The sequence below is a fragment of the Panthera onca genome, chromosome B2, assembly GCF_046562875.1.
Source record: "Panthera onca isolate mPanOnc1 chromosome B2, mPanOnc1 haplotype 2, whole genome shotgun sequence".
Classification (NCBI taxonomy): Eukaryota; Metazoa; Chordata; class Mammalia; order Carnivora; family Felidae; genus Panthera; species Panthera onca.
The window spans coordinates 100,096,090-100,112,032 of record NC_138343.1 but is presented as its reverse complement, the minus strand read 5'-3'; positions in this window follow the sequence as shown (position 1 = coordinate 100,112,032).

Sequence of the window (15,943 nt, the reverse complement as noted above, 5' to 3'; positions counted from 1 at the left end):
AGGCCCCATTCAGCTGCTGTAGGCATCTAGGAGTGAATGAAAGCCAAGAAGATTGGGTATATATGGCCCATGCCTCCCGTGACAGCGCTGAGATGGAAAACCGGGTCCCTTGACTCCCCACTGGGAATCTTCCCACCACCCCACACTGCCTGAAAAGAACAACCGGGAAGTATTAATTCTGCGTTGATTTTTACGTGCTCGGCCCTCTGTGTCTGCGAAAATGTTGCTGTGTCCATGAAGAACAATATGGCCTCAAGCATGGAGGTGGAGGAGGGGGGGGACTTGCATCTCCTTTTCTTTCCCTATAGATGCTTAGATTGATTCCTACCCCTCCGAATTGACTGCCATGGTCTCTTTTACTGCGTGTAGTAAGGCTGTTATTCCTATATCATAGTTGAGGACACTGGAAAACAGGGTGACTACGTGACTTGCCCAAGATCACGCAGCTGGTAAGTGGGGGAAGCCAGGAACTGAGCGTACCCTGCCTGGTGCTGGAACCCACTGTCCTACTCTCTGCCCTGCTGCCTCTTCTAGGGCTTAGAGGGCACCTGCCCTCAGTGTCATAGGTCTCCTACACCAAGCAAAACTCACAGCATGAAAAGCTGTGAGTTTGGATTCGGATGGATGCTGAGTGGCAGTGTTGCATTGGCTGGCCCTCCACAGCCCCGCGTTTTGTGTTCTGTTATGCTCCTAAGGCCTCCAGCTGATATAATTTGCAATCCAGTAACGGGGGGGGGGGGGGGGGGGGCGGTGTTAAAGCACACAGCCTAGCTGCCTGTCACCGCGGGGAACTGTGCTCTTTCCAGACCCAAATTTATGTCCATCCTACATAAACTTTATACAGTGCCTTGCTGCTGTTAAGAGTGATTTACTCCACGAGGTATTGGATCGCAGGAGGCAGACCTTCAGGAGATTTGTGCTAACCCTGCTCATGTCACATCAAGACCCCACCCAAGAGTCGGAGCAATTCTCTGCAAGACCTTGAATCACAGAGGTCTGGTGTCAAGCTTCTCCCAGGCTGAGGTGGCGGAGGGGTCTCCTGTTTGGCTTTAAAGCCTGACAGCTGTAAATTGAAGGAGGCCACAGAAGTAGATCTCACTTGTTGTGGTGGATGGCAACATCTGTGCAATATCTTTTCGTCCTTGCCAGTACATACCCAAAAAGAGTCTGTGCATATTGAAAGGGAACAAAGGAAGAGGAAAAATGTATATGCACGTATTCACATATGTAATCATATATGTATATTTAACTATGGAAGACAATCCATTTTCTAAATATTTGTAGAGAGCCCCAAATCTGCCTCTGCTCTTCGGTGAATAATGGAGAGAAGAAAAGAGCCCAGACCCTGGGCCCCTTCTGGGGGCACATGGTGTGGACCGGGACTGGAGCTCCCTGGTGCAGCTGCCTTCTCACACCAGGACAAGTTCAACTGTGGGCCTCCTTGTCAAGCCTATTTGTAGCAACAAACCCCCAGAAGTGAGAAAAGAACGGGGCCCTGACGTCCGTTTTCAGGGAGTCTTTGATCTGTTCAGTAGGGAAATCTACTTGCCGTGCCTTGCCCTCCAGAGGGGATCATGGAAAAATACTTGGGGACCTTGGGGCGCCTGCGTGACTCCGTTGCTTAAGCATCCAACTTCAGCTCAGATCACACTCTCACAGTTCGTGGGTTCGAGCCCCACATTGGGTTCTCTGCTGTCAGTGGAGAGTCCCCTTCATTCTGTCTCCCTTGCTCTCTGCCCCTCTCCCACTCACATACACTCTCTCTCTCTCTCAAAAACAAATGGACATTAAAAACAATGTAAAAACAAAAACAGAAAAGTATTTTGGGACCCTGATATCCTACACTTAAGAGACATAGAACTAAAAAGAACACAGAATCTAGGTTCTTTGTTTTGACAAGCTCAAGAAGAAGAAGAAGAAGAAGAAGAAGAAGAAGAAGAAGAAGAAGAAGAAGAAGAAGAAGAAGAAGAAAGGAATAATGGGTGTTATCTCTCTGCTATTTCAGTTTAAGACAGGCTCCCCTGGATGTGGGGTCTTAATTTGCCTGGTATGTCAGTCAGGAAAATTAACGCTAGCTGCCGTAACAAAAGTCCCGAAAGTCTCAGAGACCTAACGCAGTATAGTCATGTTCTAGTTTAATGTGAGTTGAGCAGCTCTCAAGGGTACCTCTCCTGGGAGCCATGACTGAGGCTCTTTCTGCCTTATGACACCACCATCCCCTAAAGCTTCTCTGGAGCCTGCTGCTCAATCTGCCTTCACCTGGTCATCAGTGAAGGAAGAGTGAACAGGTATTCTAATGGGATATTTTAGGGGCAGATCTGGAAGTAGCATTTATTACTTCTTCTCACATTCTACTTACCAGAACTTGTTGCAGGCCTCACCTACAAGCAAGGAGTCTGGGGAATGCTGTCTCGCTTGCAAGGACAAGTGAAGTCAGTGGGGATCTAGCCAGTTTTAGCCACGTCTAGGAATGGAGGTGAACTAAGAGTTCAAGGCCTGACAGCATCCCTGTCCACCTAGAAGCAACTCTTAAGAATCCCATTTAATGTGGATATACATTTATGTCAACTACATAGTGGAAGTTCTGGACGGGTAGAAAGATCTCCCGCTCCAACATACCTTCTCTAGCCTGCGTCTTCTGGAAATTTAACGCTAGAGAATCCCACTGGGGTCAACATTACCCTGATCTTGTCTTTCTCTTTTAAAATGTGTGCCAATTATCAATGTATTGCCTCTTACCTCCAAATCCATCCTTCATTGCCTGTTATTCAAACATAGACATGCACCCTTTAACTTTAAATATTTTTCCTTTGCATCTGGCACGATGTTAAGCTTTGTCAATGAAGGATGCTGGAGAGGCACTGCAGAAGGAAGGGGTTTTCTGTGCTACTTCCCTTATGCTTGTTTGGCAGACTCCTGCAGTTTGCCAGGCCCCAGGAGCACCAGCAGCTTTTCCAGGCTTTTCCAGCCTGGCTCCTGTAATGCACAGCAGCCATCAGTACCCGGTGCTAGCAGCCCCCCTCCCACTTCCCCCACCCCAGGTAGTTTTGTAGCAGAGTACCTCCAGTAGATCTCTCCCTGTGATCATCTTCTCCTAATACCCTAGAAAGCCGATTTCCAGCAAGTTCGACCAGTACAGCCTCCCAGAGTCTTCTCTGTCATCCTGTGAGCCGCAGCTGTGACCTCTCCCATAAGGTCTGAATCTCGACTCTGGAGGCCTCTTGCTTGAGCCGTGACAGTGGTTGTTGCCCCTTATCTGCCATTCTTACCTTTTTTAGAGTTCTCTTTACTTCTGGCTAACTCTTCGTTACTTTAATACCCTGTTATAATTAATCATTCTTTGTATTAGACTTTCCCTATCTAAATTACTTTGTAGATTCTCTATTGGATCCAGAGTGATATAAAATGCAAGCGTCCTTAGGGTAGAATTCACAAAAAGTCAATGACACTTTAGTGTAAAATAGTTTTGTTTTCCTGGCACCTAGAGAGCAGTGGGTGCCTTGAAGCTAAGAGAGGGGACAGTAAGAAGAAAGACCCAGCAAGGGATGATAGAAAAATCCTAATGACAAACTTTGCCTATTTGACAGTTTTGCCATGGGCTAGACAATAGCTGTTAAGTGTTAATCTTCATTTCAGTGCAAAACTTCTTTGGTTCCCCAAGGTCATCAGCCTAACAGCGCCAGAAATAGAATGAAAACGGTAGTTTTTCTGGTGAAGTGGCAAGAGGGCACTTTGATAAGCTTAGTACATTCTTCCCTTTGTTGTTTTGTTTCTTAATCACATACAAAAATGTGTTGCTATATAAAATATAAAGAGAAGAGCTCTGGACATTTTATTGCGTTGAGCAGAGCTGGGCTACTCCCTGACTGTACATTAGTTCCTTCAGACAGGACATGATCACCTTCAGACTGCAAGGAAAATGTGAATCAAAACTATAAGGATTTTCAGACAATGAAATGGCTCTGTTAAGGAGAGGCTAGTGTTGCCTTTCTCTAGGGATTGTTTAAAACAGGGAGGTACCTTGTATCTTTAGGATAGTGTAAGATGGTCTTGAATAAAAACTGAAGTAGGGAACAGAGAACTACAAAACAAAGAGAAAACAATTAACGAAATGGCAATCAGTACCTATCAATAATTATTTTTATTTTTAGAAAGATATACTTTTTAATGTATTTATTTTTGAGACAGAGAAAGAGAGAGACAGTGAGAGACAGAGCACAAGTGGGGGAGGGACAGAGAGAGAGGGAGACATGGAATCCAAAGCAGCTCTAAGCTCTGAGCTGTCAGCACAGAGCCCCATGCAGGGCTTGAACTTGTGAACTATGAGATCAAGACCTAAGCTGAAGTCAGACACTTAACTGACAGAGCCACCCAGGCGCCCCTATCAATAATTACTTTAAATGTAAATGGATTAAATGCTCTATTCAAAAGATATAGGGTGGCTGAATGGATTAAAAAAACAACAAGATACATCTATATGCTGCCTATAAGAGACTCACTTCAGATCTGAAGACACACATAGATGGAAAGTGAGGGATGGAAAGAGCTATTGCATGTAAATGGAAATGAAGAGAAAGCTGGAGTAGCAATACTCATATGGGACAAAACAGACTTTAAAACAAAGACTGAACAAAAGACAAAGAAGGACGTTAAATAATGATTAAGGGGCCAATCTAAGAAGATATAACGTTTGTAAATATTTATGCACCCAACATAGAAGCACCTACATATATAATAAAGCAAGTATTAACAGGCATAAAGGGAGAAATTGACAGGAATACAATTATAGTAGGGGATTTTAATACCCCACTTACATCAATGGATAGATCATCCAGGCAGAAAATCAATACGGAAATATTGGCCTTAAATGACACATTAGACCAGATGACTAAATAGAGAACATTTAATCAGAAAACTGCAGGATACATATTCTTTTCAAGTGTACATTCTCCAGTATAGCTGACATGTTAGACCACAAAACAAGTCTCAATAAATAATTGGAAAAATCCAAACACATGGAGACAACAACATCAACAACCAATGGGTCAATGAAATCAAAGACAAAATATAAAAATGTCTCGACACAAATAAAGATGAAAACCCAACTTTCCAAAAATAGGGGACACAGCAAAAGCAGTGTAAGAGAGAAGCTCATTGCAATACAAGTCTACCTCAAGAAACAAGAAGAATCCCAAATAAACAACTTACATCTAAAGAAACTAGAAAAATGAGAACAAACTCCAAAGTTACTAGAAGAAAGGAAACAATAAAGGTCAGAGTAGAAATAAATGAAATAGAGCTTTAAAGAGAGAGAGAGAGAAAAAAAAAAAGATGACTACCACTAAAAGCTGGTTCTTTGAAAGGATAAGCAAAATTGATAAACCTCTAGCCAGATTCATCAATAACAAAAAAAGGCCCAAATAAAGAAAATCAGAAATGAAAGAGAAATTACAACACCACAGAAATACAAAGGATCATAGGAGACTACTGCAAACAATTATATACCAACAAATTGAAAAACCTAGAAGAAATGGATAAATTCCTAGAGAGACACAAAACTTTCCAAGACTGATTCAGAAAGCAACAGAAAATCAAGATAGACCAATTATAGGTAAAGGAATTAAATCAGCAATTTAAAAATACCCCAAAAAACAAAATTCCCAAACCAGACATCTTCACAGGTGAATGCTACCAAACATTTAAAGAAGAGTTATTTTCAAAAATTGAAGAGGAAAGAATACTTTCAAACTTCCAAACATTTTATAAGGCCAGCATTACAGTAATAACAATAAGGGCCATAATAAGGGCCATATATGACAAACCCATAGCTACCACACTGAAAAGCTGAAAGCTTTTAAGATCAAGAACAAGACAAAGATGCCTATGCTGACTGCTTTTATTTGACATAATATTGCAAGTCCTAGCCACAGCAATTAGGCAAGAAAAAGAAATAAAAAACACCCAAATTGGAAAGGAGGAAGATAACTGTCACTATTTGTAGACAACATGATATTATATATAGAAAATCCTAAAGATTTCACCAAAAACTACTAGAACTAATAAATAAATTCAGTAAAGTCACAAGATGCAATATTAACAAACAAAAATCAGTTGCATTCCTATATTCTGATAACGATCTATCAGAAATTTTTTTTTAAATCACATTTACAACCACATCAAAAAGAATAAAATACTTAGGAATTAATTTAACCAAGGAGATCAAAGACTTGTACACTGAAAACTGTAAGACATTAATGAAAGAAATTGAAGACAACACAAATAAATGGGAAGATACACCATGCTCATGGATTGGAAGAATTAATATTTTAAGATGCCCATACTACCCAAAGCAATCTACAGATTCAATGCACTCCCCATCAAAATACCAATGGTGGGCACCTGGCTGGCTCAGTCCATGGAGCAGGCAACTCTTGATCTCCGGGTCATGAGTTCAGGCCCCACACTGGGATAGAGCTAACTTAGAATTAATTAGTTAATTAATTAAAACACATTCTTTAAAAAATACCAATGGCATTTTTTCACATAACTAGAACAAAAAAAGTCCCAAAATTTGTATGGAACCACAAAAGACCTCAAATAGCCAAAGCAATCTTGAGAAAGAAGGCTGGGGGTATTACACTCCCTGATTTCAAACTATACTACAAATCTATAGCAACAAAACAGTGTAGTACTGGCATGAAAACAGACACATAGATGAATTAGAATAGAATAGAATAGAATAGAATAGAATAGAATAGAATAGAATAGAAAGCCCAGAAATAAATCCATGCATATATGGTTAAATAATCTATGACAGAGGAGGCAAGAATATACAATGGGGAAAAGACAGTGTCTTTGATAGTGTTGGGAACACTGGACAAGTACATGCAAAAGAATAAAACTGGACCACCATCTTATATCATATACAAAAATAAATTCAAAATGGATTAAAGACTTGAATGTAAGACTTGAAAACAGAAAACTAGAAGAAACCCTAGGCAATAAGCTCTTTAACACTTTTTTTCAGCAATATTTTTTTGGACCAGTCTCAGGCAAGGGCAACAAAAGCTAAAGTAAATAAATGGGATTACATCAAACTGAAAAGCTTTTGCACAGCAAAGGAAACCATCAACAAAATGAAAAGCCAACCTGCTGAATGGGAGAAGATATTTCCAAATCATACATACAATAAAGGGTTAATATCCAAAATATGTAAAGAACTTACACAACTTAATATCAATAAAACCAACAACCCAATTTTAAAATAGAGGATTCGGGGCACCTGGGTGGCTCAGTCGGTTAAGCGGCCGACTTCAGCTCAGGCCATGATCTCGCGGTTTGTGAGTTCGAGCCCCGCTTCGGGCTCTGTGCTGACAGCTCAGAGCCTGGAGCCTGTTTCAGATTCTGTGTCTCCCTCTCTCTGACCCTCCCCTGTTCATGTTCTATCTCTCTCAGTCTCAAAAATAAATAAACGTTAAAAAAAAAAAAATTTTAAATAGAGGATTCAAATAGACATTCAAAAAAAAAAAAAAAAAAAAGACATACAGCTGGCCAGGCACATGAAAGATGCTCAACACCACGAATCATCAGGGAAATGCAAATCAAAACCACAATAATATATCACCTCACACCTGTCAGATAGGCTGTTATCAAAAAGACAAAAAGTAACAAGTACCGGTGGGTTTGTGGAAACATTGGAACCCTTGCCCACTGTTATGGGAACGTAAATCGGTGCAGCCACTGTGGAAAACAGCATGGAAGTTTCGCAAAAAACTAAAAACAGAACTACCAGGTAATACACTAATTCCACTTCTGGGTATTTACCTAAAGAAAATGGAAACACAACTTGGAAAGATTATGCACCCTATGTTCATTGCAGCTTTATTTACAGTAGCCAAGACATGGAAGAAACATAAGTGTCCACTGATAGATGAGTGGATAAAGAAGACGTGCTATGCACACACACACACACACACACACACACGAATATCACTCAGCCATAAAAAAAGAATAAAATCTTGCCATTTTTTTTATGTTTATTTTTGACAGAGAGAGAGAGAGAGAGAGAGAGACAGAGCATGAGCGGGGGAGGGGCAGAGAGAGAGGGAAACAGAATCTGAAACAGGCTCCAGGCTCTGAACTGTCAGCACAGAGCCCAACGCGGGGCTCAAACTCACAGGGCCACTAGATCATGACCTGAGCCGAAGTCGGATGCTCAACTGCCTGAGCCACCCAGGCGCCCCAAAATCTTGCCATTTGCAACAACATAAAGGAAACTAGAAGGTAGTATGTTCAGTGAAATAAGTCAGAAAGAGAAAGACAAATACCATATGATTTCACTTATATGTAAAATCTAAAACACAAACAGAAACAGACTCATAGATACAAGAAACAAACTATTGGCTACCCGAGGGGGAGGGGTTGGGGTGAATAAAATAGGTAAAGAGGAGATTAAGAGGTATAACCTTCCAGTTATAAAATGAGTAAGTCATGGAGATGTCATGTACAGCATAGGGAGTCTAGTCAATAATACTGTAATATAACTTTGTATGGTGACAGATGGTAACTAGACTTACCATGGGGATCATTTCAGAATGTATAAAATATGAAATCTCTAAGATCTACACCTGAAACTAACAAGATATTGTATGTAAATTATACTTCAAAAAAACTGGAGTAGGAATAAGACAACAAAGATCCCTTCTAACTTAAAAAAGTATGTATTTTTTACCAAAGTAATATATCTACACAATTGAAAAAACAAATGGTAGAGAGGACATCCTTAGCAAACCAACTGTCTTCTTTTCCTTCTCCCACTGTCCACAGATTCCTGCTTCGCAATTTTATTCATGTTGTGGGGTTATACCTTTTGCATATTCCTTCATTATCATTTTAATGGATCCTTGGAAGGGAGCGTATAGAAACTCATGTGCCCGTCTTGAAAAATAAGCTTTCTTCTCAACATTGACTAATTTTTTTCCTTAGGCAAGAACATAAATAGCAGAATCCAGTGTTGTGAAAATTCTCTGCTTACTAAGTCAAAATGCATATACACGTGTGTCATTTAAACCTGTGATGGAAAACATACTTCTTCCATCTAGTCTAGTCCCTTGGACCTTCTAGATATTTCTGTCTCCTGGGTTCAGGATCTAGGCTTTTTGCCCTCATTCATCTGGTGCTCTTTGGACAAACATTACTTTGAACATCCACATTGTACTGAAAACTTCCAATATAGGTCAACCATTACAATAGCAGATTGTAGTATTATTCTCAGAATAAAAACAGCAATGTGACAAATATTGTATTAGCTACAGCCCCAAAGTGCTATGCCCTAGGAGGGGAGACACAGGAGCAAAGCAGCTGGAGCCAAAGTGACTGAAGTGTGGGATCCTCACACCTTGTCCCTCGACGCCCCCAGGGATGGTTTTCCCCCTGTGGCTGGCTCCTCAGCTGGTCCCTCCTGCTGTATACCTACCATTTCTGCCCTTCCTGACAGAAAAATGGAGAGCTGGGCAGAGCACAGAAGAGAAAAATTAGACTAAATTGATCTTTATCCCACACCACTGCTGGTTAATCCATCCATACCTCACTTCATTCCAATTTCTCTTCTCCTCAGCTGCCGCAACACCACAGACAGGACCAAATAAACTAAAGCCCTGTTTTAATCAGACAGTAGCACTGCACTTAAGCTCCCACCATCTAATGGCCATTGGTCTATCTGCTTTGTTTATTAACAACTGCTTCACAGAGCACTCAGTAGACAATGCTCACAGAATGCACCTTTTTCTGGGGTAGTGTTGTGAAAGGAGAAAATGATAAGACATCTCCTTTGCAAGGAGGACGAAGAAGAAGAAGAAGAAGAAGAAGAAGAAGAAGAAGAAGAAGAAGAAAAATGCCACCAGAGCTCCTTAGCACATAATACATTTTAGCAATCAGAGCCAGAACCCAAAAGTGTAATAAAGAAAAGCAAGTGAAAATGCCTATAATCGTCATTTTTTAAATGCCTTATTTCCTGCCAATCTTACATTCGTTTCCAGAAGAGCGAAAGTTGCCCACTCTGCCAGTGCCTTTGTCAGCTGCCAGCTGTTACCTCCCTGGAAAAAGGGTCAGAAGGCTGCTGGTAGCTAATAGCCAGCCAGAAGCTGCGAGTAAGAACCATCCCTCGTGGGTTTTAGCTGCTGGCTGATTGTCAGCTGAGAGCTACAAGTTCTGGTTTGATAAAAGCCAGCTATAGATTTCAAACCTTCTTTTTTTCTTTTTCCATTTGTGCTCTGAAATTGTCGTGCACTCCAAATGGAACTCTGGGAGCACGCGGGTCTTTGTTCTGCCTTGTTAGGCACCAGCAGTTAGAGTCCTCTCCAGACAGTCACTTGGCAGGGAGGGCCAGTGGGCTGGGGCGAAGGGAGGCAGGAGAGGGGTCTGGGGCTGGAGGAGCTGCGTGATGCCCGATGGCGCGTGTGCAGCCTGAGTGAGGATCGACCCAGCAGAGAGGGTTTCATGCTCTGAGAGACAAGCTCAGTACTCTAGTTGTTTATGTGATGGCTGGGGGGTGGGGTGGGATATGCTTGTAAGCTAGAGTCGGAATTTATTGAGTGAAGCCCCCTGAAATGAAAGGAGTCGCCAGCTCAGTGCACCGGGCATGAAATCCAAATCTTAAACTGCCTCAAGGCTCCCAACTGTTCCCATAGGCCAGCAATGAGAATTACCTTCTCTGAGACATGGTGTGGAAATCAGAGCTCTGTAGATTTCAGGGGGTCGGGCAAGAAGAGGGGGGTGGCAGAAATTCTGTACAATGGTGTGCTTTAAATTCAGATGCTTAGGGGCTGTCATGTGCCATGCATCAACGGTGAAAAATAAACACCCGGCAGAAGCTGGCTTTGAGTTAAGGCGAGCACACAATAAATTTCAACTGGTTAAATTAATCGCTCGCTGCTTGTTGTGAATATTAATCCCAGGGAGGGAGCTGGCTTCAACCCAATCAAAAGACAGGTGAAAACTGAAAACAGCATAACATTTGGGATCTTTAGAGGGAAGGCTTACCTGTGAGCCAAGCATGGATTCTGAGTCCCAGTGAGAAGGAGAATCTGCAAAACAGCCCCTCCTGCGTTAAGGGCAGAGCTGAGCTGTACTAGTCAGCTTGCCCTGCCCTCGGCCCTCACCTGTCCCCTCTGGGGCTCTCCGGGGATGTGTATGGAGAAGAGTCTTGCCTGAGGGTGTGGAAGATGAAAGAGCCAAAACTCCTAATTTGGTTGGGTTTTTTTTTAATATTGTTGTGGTAAAATATACATAACATAACATTTACCATTTTAATCATTTCCAGGAGTGCAATTCAGTGCCACTGAGTATATTCACGCTGTTGTGCAACCATCTCCACTAACCATCCTCAGAATGTTTTCAAGATCCCAAACAGCAAATCTGCACGTGTTAAACAACAGCCCCTCATTCTCCCTTTTTCTGGTAACCTTTCTTCTACCTTCTGCCTCTATGACTACGACCAGGTATCTCGTATAAGTGAAATCAAGTAATATTTTTTCAATGTATATTATTTATTTTTGAGAGAAATAGAGCACGAGTGGGGGAGGGGCGGAGACAGAGAGGGAGACACAGAATCTGAAACAGGCTCCAGGCTCTGAGCTGTCAGCACAGAGCCCGATGTGGGGCTCGAACTCGGGAACCTGAGTGAGATCGTGACCTGAGCCGAAGTCGGACACTCAACCGACTGAGCCACCCAGGCGTCCCTGAAATCAAATAATATTTGTCCTCTTCTGTCTGCCTTATTTCACTTAGCATAATGTTCTCAAGGTCCGGCCATGTTGTGACATGTTATCAGTACTTTGTTCCTTTTTGAGGCTGAATAATATCCCATCGTGTGCATATGCCACATTTGGTTTATCCATTCATCTGTTGATAGACATTTGGGTTGTCTCCACCCTTTGACTACCATGAACAGATGCTGTGAACATGTGTGTACAGATCTCCGTTCAAGTCCTTGCTTTCAATTCTTTTGGGTATATGTTTCTTTGTGAGGAATCACCGAACTGTTTCCTAATTTGTTTTTAATATTCCTAGAACTTCTGATCTACCAGAGAGGGGGGAAAAATCATTACAAAAAAATAAGATAATTTTCGCTTTGGGCATTTAGGGTATGGTATTGCTCTCAGGTGGCTGTTGAGGGAATGACCCTAATGGGACATGTTTGGCTGTAAAAAGTGAGATCCTTTTACGATGATCCAGAGGGAGAACGTTGCCACCATGAACAACACCTAGGTGGTACAGCCTTGATAAAGTTACAAAAGTATTGTCTTCCCTGGGTGGTACTGAGACAGGGGTCTAGCGCCCTGAAAGGAGGGAGGGAAGAGGTCTCTAGAGACGGGGAGCCACACCAAGGTCAGGGATCGTCAGGCAGAAGATGATCAGGGAGATATTTCAAGGCAAAGATGGCCAATGAAGCTAGAATACCTCACAGTCAATTTTAGATTGCTTGGTCTACCCTGAGCTGTCATTCCTCTCCATTGTCACTAAACCTTCAGCTAAAGTCTGTTATGTGTAACGAAGTGGTGATAGTGACCCTTTGATTAAATGGGGAGAATGGGAGGGACCAGGCAGGGGTGGGGGTGGGGGTTCCTCAATGTGGGGGAGGTTGAACTGTAGCTGTATCCAATGGGAGCAGAAAATCAAGTTCCAGGTGGCCATGAGGAACTTCAGAAATCCTACAGGAGATGAGGTGGGGACAGCCACTTGGAGTAGGTATTGAAGGAAAAGGCAGTTGCAGACAAGGGGAAAACTTGGGACTTTCCAGGTAATCCTGAGAATCCCATGCCTCTGAGCAGGAAAACCAGAGCCACCCTAGGTAAAGCACCAGTATCATACATGGGCAAAAATGTCCTGCTTAGTGAATGTAGGGTCCAGGCCAGAAACCGAGACTCATCCTCTCCGTGGCAAACTTGATCAAATTCACAGCCTGTTAAACAGAACTCTGTAGATTTCAGAGAGCTGGGGACACTGGGGCAGCTTAGATTAGATCTCACTTCCCATCACTATGAGGAACATCTCCAAAGAATCGCCCCAAGGACTGGCCTTGGAATATGACCTTGCTCAGACAGAACCCACTCTGCACTGTGACAGGACCTTGTAAAGTACCATCATCCTCAATAAGGACACCGTGGGTATCAGAACCTTGATTCTGAGACAGACAGGATCACCCTGTCCAGAGATGCAACTCGGGTTTCTTGAATCAGACTTTAAGCTACAAAAGATTCATTGACAGTGACTGAACCCACACTCTGCAGGAATGAGGTGTGGTTTTATTATTCTTGAGTTACACTTTTACATAACAAACTCTGAGAGATTGGCTATTGTTTTAGTTCTGAGGCAAGTCCTGGCTGGCTCAGGGCCTGGGGATACCAGCCTGTGTGACTGAGGGATTAACCTCTGGCCTTCTGGGACCTGGTCCCTCTTCTGCACATTCTGCCTGTCCTCATCCTGCATCATCTGGACAGTCACACCTGTCTCAGGACCCCCAGCACTAGGTCTCAGTCTTTGCCAATGTAACAGAAAAGAAAACCGAATGATACAAAACAAAACATAAATCACTGTATGTGTGTGTTTGAATTCTAGAGGTGTAGGATGGGCGGGGTGGAGCAGAAAGAAAATGGCCGCATTGTTTAGGAAAATGTGGGTTGGTTATAAAAGGTGAGGCTCCAAGCATAGTCTGGAAGGAGAGCTGAAGTGACCCAGGTAACGAAATGGCAGGAATTGGGGGATTTTCCCTAAGCACCAAGGGAGACTGTTGCCCCATCACCCAGAATATGTTGAAAGGGGGCAGAACAGGCCCCCAAAATGGCTAAGTTTAAGGCTTATGGAGGAAGGTAACTCCAAGTGAGAAATTCTCCAGGGCAGGCAAAGCTACACATCCTGGGAGTAGCAGCACCAGGCCTGGGCCCTCCGCTTTGGAGCCTTGCTTTACAAATTGTGACCCACAAATAGCAGCATCGGCAGTGCCCTAAGAGCTTGTTAGAAATGCAGAATCCCAGGCCTCGCCATAGACTTACTGAACCAGAATCTGCCACTTGAAAGATTCCCAGGCAATTTACCTGTACACTAAATTTTGATAAGAGATGTTTTAGAGCATTGGTCTGCAACTTTGGCTGTACGTTGAAATTACCTAGAGAGCTTTTTTTTTTTTTTTTTATGTTTATTCATTTTTGAGGGAGAGAGAGCAGGGGTGGGCAGAAAGAGAGAGGGACAGAGGATCCGAAGCGGGCTCTGTGCTGACAGCAGCAGCGAGCCCGATGTGGGGCTTGAACTCACGAACCGCGAGATCATGACCTGAGCTGAAGTCTGATGCTCAACCGACTGAACCACCCAGGCGCCTCTCCGGGAAGACTTTTTAAAGTTTTGACAGCCTACCATGAGAGCTTGCAGGTGATTCTGACATGTAGCAAAATCCGAGAACCACTGCTGTAGAGGGTTCTGCTCTGGCCTTTTTCTGGCTGTTGCCCCGTGCTTGCACGAGGTATCCATGAACAAGTGGTATACTGACAGACAGACTTTCCAGGAGAAAAGAAAAAACTGAGTTGTAGGGTTTGAAAGTTGACAGTTTGCCACTTTTTATTGTCTACGTATTCCTACCACACCACAGCCGATTTTTGAGGCCACTGGTGTGATAGCACTGAGGACAGAGTTAAGAAGAGATGAGTCAACTCTCAAGCACCTACCCCAACCAGCACACCTGCTTGGGGCCGATGGGTGTGTCCACACCAAGCCTCAACCCTACTTTGGGACCGTGGAACTCCCTGATCCCATGAGTCCTGTTCTCCAAGGGGGTGGTACAGAGTTTCAATATGCACCACGGTGGCCACACATGAGGCCCCTCGGAGGAGCCGGCATTAGGAAGAACATGGGAGACGGGTAAGAGCAGGGCTCTTGCCCCATCCCTGGAGGTACAGGAGTGAGCCTGCAAACAGTCATGCCCCGTTATGAATTTGCAGCTCTTTCCTCAGCTCTGCTGTGGTATGGCGACCCTCTGTTACCACCAAACATCCCCAGTCCTTAAGGGCGGGTTTAACACACGGGTTTTGGCTTGGGTGTGCTTTGGGGAATCAGGGAGAGAGACAGCACTCTTGCACTGAGTGAAGGACAGGGAGAGAAGCCAGCGGCTGCTGGCAAGGACTGGAAGGGATCAGGAATTTAAGTGGCAATGAGCAGGAGAATATAACTCAACCCTGACTGCCCAGGAAGCCTTGGAAATGTTGGGGAGGCGTGGGACTTCCCACGGGATGTGGGAGATGGACTTACTTTTATTTGTTAAAGGAAGGATGAGCTCTCAAGTCTGGAGGACTTATGGCAAAGAGCCCAGAGCCTGGAGTTGGACCGCATGGATTAAAATCCCAGCCCCACCACCCACTAGCCTTGTGGATTTGGGCAAGTGGCCTCAGCTTCCTTCCGTTTCCTACTCCCTATTTGCCTCATGAACCGGGGGCTCCCTGGAGGGCAGAGAGTTGGCCAGATTTGGGGCAGGAACGGCTCAAGGAGGGCAAAGGGTCTGGTGGCAATAATACTGGGAGGCTAGAAGATGTGTGACACAATGGTCAGCAGCCCTCTCTGTGCAAGGAGTGTCTTGGGACGATGGCATTTTGAAAGGAGGGCACCCGGAACCCATGAAGGGAATCGATTAGTGAAAAGAGGTTGCAGACAAACATCACCTCTTTCCCAGGTGTTAGTAGCAACAGCCTTCTGCCTCTCACCCAAATTCTTCAGGTAATACTTCTTTTATTATTTATTTTTTAAAGATCGTGTTTTTAAGTAATTTCCACACCCAATGTGGGGCTCAGACTTCCAAACCCGAGATCAAGAGTTGCATGCTTTACCAGCTGAGCCAGCCGGGTGCCTCAGTAATACTTCTTTTAAAAGATTCAAAGTGTGAAGGCTTGAGAGCCACCAG